The sequence below is a fragment of the Chlorocebus sabaeus genome, chromosome 5 (assembly GCF_047675955.1).
Source record: "Chlorocebus sabaeus isolate Y175 chromosome 5, mChlSab1.0.hap1, whole genome shotgun sequence".
In the NCBI taxonomy this organism is placed as follows: Eukaryota; Metazoa; Chordata; class Mammalia; order Primates; family Cercopithecidae; genus Chlorocebus; species Chlorocebus sabaeus.
In genome coordinates this window covers 57,503,828-57,511,702 of record NC_132908.1, presented here as the reverse complement: position 1 = coordinate 57,511,702, position 7,875 = coordinate 57,503,828, and positions in this window count along the sequence as shown.

The window sequence follows — 7,875 nt, the reverse complement described above, 5'->3', positions numbered from 1 at the left end:
ATTTCAGTATAACACATACCAAGGACTCCACTATCAATATAAGTAAATCAGAAGCAGCACAAAAAATCAGCACCTGGAGCAAGAAGGGTGACCTTAGCAGGAAGGGAATACTTCATGCACAACAGAGAAATCCTAGAGCAAAGTTCACATTATTAGAAGCTCTGTGTGGAACCTGTGGCTAGAGGGTACATGGATTTTTAACAGGCAACAGAATACATCTAAAAGCAGATGGCAAGACACAATTCCCAAATGGACCAGAGAGTCAGGCTACCCTTTTATGTACCTGTCTCTACACACCTTTCTTGGCCGATGCTAGAGAAGAAAGCACTTTGCCATCATGTTGTAAAAGATACAATTAAAAATCAAAACAGATTGGCAGAGTTCAGTATTTTAACGAAAAGAATTGCTCGTAATTGTATCCTGGCAATAGTTTCTGAAATGGAAGACAAGTAAAAGAGCTTTTTTCATTCAGATAAATTCCTTTTAGGCCTGAGGCATATACACATGCTAGGAAAAAAAAAAAAAAAGTAACCTATATGTTTCTATCTACACAGAGAGAGAGTTGAGAGAAAAAAAAAATGTGTTTACCTTTATTTATCACACGGGAATCAAAATGCTGGCCTGGGACTCTCAAATATGTTATCAAATATGATCTACCAAATAGTGTTCCAAGCTAAAGTGATGCTGGCTTTCCCAGTACATTGGAAGAAATTGGGGAGTGAAGTATACAAACACATTCCCAAACTCCTAAATGTTAAATAAAAGCTATAAGATTTAAAAAGTATAATTCCACAATGCAGACTTCTTTTCATCCTATTATATGGTCCTTTTCTCCATTTTACCTTGATTTTCCTGCAGGGAAAGGAGTCGTCCAAGCAAGAAAAGTATCATTCTCCCCACAAACCATGTACTTGAGTGGCCCCAAGGAGTAGTACAATGATTATAGGCAGCGGTAGCTAAATTAAAGGGTACAGAATGATAACCATGAAAGAGAAAGGAGAAAATAAATTGTAAGATTCTGATAGAGAAATAAAAACAGGAGCAGTTGAGGACACTGTAGAAACAATTTTTTTTTGTATTGTAGCTTTTGTAAAAACTAAATATATTGCAGATGATAATAATGGCCCCAATTCTTCAACACATCCTGGTTCTATCCACTTTGCCATCTACTTTGTAGTGCCTTCCCTTTCTGAGCCTGAGTTCAGCCATATTTGCTTTGGGCCAACTGAATCTTAGCAAGCATCACACAAAAGGAGGGTTAGAAGGGCTCTTGGGCTTCTTCACTCTTTCCTTCTCTATTGCCATGTGAAGGACATGCCTGGGCTAAGCCAGTGGCCCCAGGAGGAGGACGAGAGACACACAGATTAGAGGTGAGTCACTCCCACCATTCTAATCAAGGCCATTCTAATCAGCTGACATCTAGCCAAACTCCAGATATCTGAGTACACCAAGTGAGAAACAGGAAAGCTGCCTACAGGACCATCCCTGATACCTGAGCAATACTTGCTTATTACTCTACTGAGATTTTGTGTTGTCTATCACACAACTTTATTATTTCAGTCGATATATAATACAAAGTAAATGAAAAGAGCCAGGCACAGTGGCTCACTCCTGTAATCCCAGCACTTTAGGAGGCCAAGGTGGGTGGATCTCCTGAGGTCAAGAGTTCCAGACCAGCCTGGTCAACATGGCGAAATCCCGTCTCTACCAAATACAAAAATGAGCCTGGCATGTTGGCACGTGCATGTAATCCCAGCTACTCAGGAGGCTGAGGCAGGAGAATCGCTTGAACGCGGAGGTGGAGGTTGTCGTGAGCAGAGATCGTGCCACTGCACTCCAGCCTGGGTGACAGAGCAAGACTCCGTCTCAAAATCAAACACAAACAAAAGTAAATGATAAATATTAACCTTATCAGTTTTGTTTTTGTATTTCTTTCTTTCTCTCTCTCTCTCTCCCTCTCTCTCTCGCGCGCGCGCTTATTTCTAGAAAATTCCAGGATTGTGAAAGAATGTGCTATGGCATTTGATATAGAGATACCCATAGCTCTTACATTATTACCGAGAATTTTGGCCATCAAGTTCAGTCTGAGCCTATCACTGTGGACAGTGATGGTAATTTTGATTAGCTTGTTAACCAGGATCCACGTCTAGAAATGAAAATGTACAAAATTGCTTGACCGGAAAATATAGAGTGTTTTTGGGAAGAAATAAAAGGGAAATGGATGGAAAAGAGATAATTAATTAATGCCAACCAGGGGCTAGCAGAGTCCAGCAAGTAGTTGAATGAATGCATAAATAGACAAATAATCGATTTATTGAATGAATGAATACATGAATATTTTAAGGCTTAGATAATATTAGTTTTGTCTTTTAAGCACAATTGAGCATGATCTGATGGGTATTGTACTAACAAAAGATAATAAGCTAAACATGTTTTTACTTTTATGTATTAAACAGGTATGATGTGCAGGGATATAATATGCAATTCACTTAATATTTTATGTAAATTCTATTATATTTTTTAATATTAGACATTACAGCTTAGAGTGTAGAATATGGTGGTTCCTCTGCCTGAATGGTGATATGCACTAATTTGGCTTTTTAATGCAGAAGTCACTCTGCTGAGGAAAGCTTTTGCAGCCTATTTAAACTCATTTTAATTTGAATCCCAAGTCATTCTTTGTGTCTATAGGTTGGAACTTCTTAATAATCTATAGCAATAAAGCAAAGATTTGGGTACAGATTGGTTTCCAAAGTACCTCTTGAATGCATACTATAGATTACCCAATGCTTTCAAATACAGTTCATATGAGTAAATGAAAGGGAATGATGGATGCAAATCAATTAACATGTATCATCCAAATCATCAGCCTAACAGCAGACAAACCTTCAATAAATGTCAAGCTAAAATGGTAAAATCAAATTGTTAACAGCCAAACCTAATTAATCAATCCTGTGCATAATTATTAGTTTATCAGCACTGTTAATAGTCAAACAAAGTGATCTTTCAAAATAGAGTATTAGATTAATACAAATTAAATGGATTTCTGCTCAGCCATATATCATGATGTGAGTTTCACTGCATGGAATTGAGATTAGTTAAATCTTGATTTGAAAATTGCATTCACATTCTGTAATAACTATATGGGCTGGGGGCAGGGAGAGAAGAGGGTGTTGCTGTCCACAGTGTGAGAGCAAGGAAAGAAAAGAGCATTCTTCACATTTGAAATTCTGTCTTCTTCTTGTCACAGAGAATACCCTGCTCCAAGCTGTTCAGAATGTGAGAAATTCCTAGAGATTAAATTAAAAAGTGGCTACATGGCCTGATTACCAAAAGTCTAAAATATATGAAGTTAAACTGATGAAAGCTGTGAGCAGAGCCTAGCCAGGTCCCAAGATGTGGAGTGCGAATTACGGACGTGACGATGAAACTCAGTTAAAATGTGGAGATGCTACCATCATACAGGATGGGCAGTGGCTAAAGGAACAATAAATCAAACCCACATCATCAACTACCTGCAGAAAAGATTTTCTTGTATAAATTTTAGTCAGAATCCATGTGGAACTTAAAGTGGCTTGAGGTTCCTAGAGGTCTGAAAATAATAACAATGAAGCAACAACACAAAGTGGGTTAGTTTATGTTTGTTGTACATTGCATACTACATGCAAAGCTGCCTGGCTCTCCTAGTTATTTTTTATGTAGTAACTTATTTATATTTTATGATAAATTCATGAATTCAGAAGTATTGTTATCCCATGGTTTTCAAGGGTGAAAAATCCTTGACACGGGGAGATTAAGTAGCATGTCCAAGGTCAGTTTACAGCTAGTAAATCAAGCAGCTGAGATTAAATTCCAGACAATTTAGCAGCAGAGTTCACATTCTTAGAGTAGAAGTTTATCCTTATGTCCTGCAATTCAATATTCCAAAGTTGCACTTTGCATATTTAAACTCCCTTGGGTCCATCTGGATGCCAAATCTGGTTTACATTGGAAAAGTGTTTTACCCTTTCTAACGCATTCACATTTGATTTCTCAACAACCCCATGGGAAAGATGAGACACTAAGAATGAGATAGTTTCAGTGAATTTTTAAAGGCAATATAACTAATTTCGTTTGGTTTAGTGTGTGTGTTTGTAGTTGTTTTCTGTGATGATTTGCCTATTTATGTTTTATCTCGTTCCAGAAATATTTAAGATTCCTTATACAGCTAGTAAGTGGAAGAGGAAAGATTCAGTCATGCTAGAGTCCAGAATTCATGTGAAGTGTTCAGGACAGGGTAAGTCTTATTTCTTCTCAGAGGCTGAAGGTACCTGTCTCCACTCCACTTCCCAAGTAGTGATAAGGCTATAACAAGTTGTAAGCTATAAGCAAACATTGTTTTCATGTAGTCTCTTTCTGCATCTTAGGTTTCATCTGTGCAAACTGAAAGGGCATGAGAAAATTTTGTTTAAAAACACTTTAAATTTCAATATTCTGAGTGTTTGTAAATGCATTTCCTAATCTACAAGTAGAAACTCAGTGATAAATATTCAGTAAGTACTAGAAAAGTAAAACAAGTAAATACGCTTTTTAAATATGCTGTATTCACATGCTTTTCGTGTACTAAATAGCTTAACACAGGAAAACTGCATCAATATTACAAAAGAAAAACAACAAAATGTCAACCTTGCCTGGGTTGCCTAATGGACGTCAAATCCACCACAACTTTTTGCTTATCATTCACCTGAAATATATATTTCATTAACCAATCTCTAATATAAACCATGATATTGGCATTTTTACCTGGAGATGTAACAAAAATAAATAAAATGCCATGTTTAGGAGACAATGAAATAGATCCTAAAGATAAAATCAGTATCAAAAGTACAGATCAATAAAAGATGTGTGTACATTTAAATATAATTAGTTTAAAAATTCAGACTATATATCTCGTGTGTGTGTGTGTGTTTTATCAAGGCTACTTAAAGTGATTTTGCTGATGGAGTTGGAATTTGGGACTAGATTACTCCATGACTTATCAACATAATGCCAAAAGGAGTGATCTCAACTAGAAAACAGTCTCATGTAAATAAAGTCCACTACACATTTTAGCTGTTTTGTAATGCAGATTCAGGCACAGGTTCAGATTTCAGCAAGCTGAAACAAAAGGAAGCCGGATTAAGTTGCAATTTAATTTTAAAGGTCTGGAAAGAGCACTATGATCTATTGTGGAAAAGACACTAATCACTGAGGACCATAATGATTGCTGTTTGATAATTTTAATATGTAAGGATGCCTGATTAAAATTTAAGGGGCATCTTGAGTATTTCTGAAGATAAATTAACATTTATTGAGAATTTCTTGATGCCAGAGTCTGGACTAGTTGCTTTGCACACGATATCCCATTTAATCCTCATGACAACTTTAGGAGCTAGGTTTCATTAGCTAGGAAAAGGTTATGATTTTAGTGCAAATAATGTGAAGTTTAGGATCAGATAGTTATGAATTCAAAGTTTCCATTAACTATTTATTTATTGAGTGACTTTGGCATTATTTTACTTAGTTGGAAGGGCCATGCGAATTGGATGGATGCTTTCTCATTTTAAACATTGAAACAGTATTTTATCTTATTCAATATACGTATTCTGCTATTCTACACATTCTAAAGTCTTCACAGGGAAAATACTGACAGTGTTGGGAAAAGTGTAGATGAAATGTTGAGGAAAAAGGAGAAGGATGTTTATATATTAATTTACAATCTGTAAAAAGAGAGTGTTTTTGAACTAAAATTTAGGGTATATTGATGCCCTTATTATACGTCTAATGGCAAAGCATCATCTTGGGATTGTATTGTGAATCCTAAAACAAAGGATAGGCTACGTCATGATAAGCTAACAGCCAACCCCAAATTTTAAAGACATAACACAACAAAGCTTTGTTTCCTGCTCATAGTGAATTGGTAGTAGGTGGGAAGATTCTTTAGAGCAACTGTCCTCTAAGTGATGGCTTAGCATTGCACTTCCAAATCAACTTGTAATGCTTCCATTAACAAGAAACCCAGAAACAGAGAGGAGGGACACCGCCAGTGATTAAATGCGTTCACCTAGCAGTCAAATACATCATCTCATTACATTCACATTTTATTGGGCAAAGAAGTTTAGGTGACCATGCCTAACTTCAAGGTGGCAGGGAAATGTAAGCTTCCTGTCTGGGAGAGGTCTAGAAGGAAAATAAAACTAGACATTATTGAGCAGCTTTAGGCTAGACATTGTTTTATTTTTTTAAGCATTTCTAATTTTTCTAAGAAAAAGATACACAAGGTACTAATCTAGGAAAGCTCCCATCCTTTCACTGGAGTATGAAGCAAGTATCTAGACGAAAAATATCAACTTCCAAAGAAAAATGTACGGAGGTTGCTCTCCAACACATTAAGTAAATAATAATAATAGCTATTTTTTAAAGTCTGCCTGTTACTGCCCAAATTCTAAAGTCATATGTTTCCTATGCCTCTGAAAGTCTTCGTGAAAGTTAGGCTATGAACTAACACAGAACTGGTACCTGACAGAGAAAAACCTCCCTGAGACTACAACTGCCTGAATGTAGAATTTACTGCAAGGGATAAATGTGACATTTAAATTGCATTGCACTTTCCCCTATGCATTTCTGTCAGGATACTTTCAGTCACAAAGTGGAATGATTTTAAAATACTTTAAAATACACGATATTTGACTGTAACATTATAATATGAAAGATCGTTCGATAAAATACTACGTGGTACAAGTTGCTTGATTATTATGATGAATGTCAAAAGTATGCAATGTGGTATTTAATACAATTCAGTGAGTGATGAGTTAGTAACATCATATTTCCTCAGAGGAACAAAATAGAAGACCAGGAAATTCAAAGAAAGTGATAATTTCTAACAATACAATATTCAAGAATAAAACAGAATGATAGATTTGAATCTATATGTATTTTGCTTGTAACACAAATCTCTCATGGAAAATAAATAAATTAAAAAGTCAGGAAGATATTAACTGAAAAAATAATGTAACAAAACTCAGGAATATAACAGAAAAGACCTTATTATATTTATAAAAATATATAAGCTTCTGAAATATTTGAGCATGGCTAAAGCTGTAATTAACAACCAGCACCTATATGTCAATTTAACTTTTCAATCTTTTCATCTTGAAAATAATCATGTCTATGCAACCTCACAAAGGTTTCATGAGGGTTAAAAGACAACTAGTTAATATGTCTAGCAAAATCCCTGTTGTATAGTGTAAGCCTGATTATACCTTGGATCTCAATCCTAGATAAGCCTCAAAACATAAATCCTAGGAATTGTGATTTAGACACTGATTATCTTAGTGGGTATTTTTTAAAGCAAATAGATAATTTTATAAACATGTAGCATTCAAAAGTACATCAGGCACTGAAAATTTTTGAAGTACCTATATGATACATTCCCAGTAATCAGTGTGTGTGTGTGTGTGCGCGCGCGGGCGTGTGCACGCGTGCACGTGCTTACATAATTTCAAAAGCTTCACAAAGCCCATTTATGGTCCTTAAGAACAACTGTATTATTTTGTAAAATAATTTTTCTTATTTTTCCCAATATAAATGAAAATAAACCAAACAATTGACTTAAATCTTCTTCCTCCGTAAAATCATGAAAAAAAGATGATATAGAATAATACATCAGTGTTCTAGCTAGCAGAGTGAGTATGCGAATATTTCAGCAAGCAACATTTTTATTCTAGCACCTCAAAATGCATTAAATATAGTACAGGTACTATCAATTAAAGTGTCTGAAAATTAATTTCAACAAGGAGCAGAATCATGCAACTAATCACAGACAGATCTAAATAAATTAGCTCTTAATCATAGCTT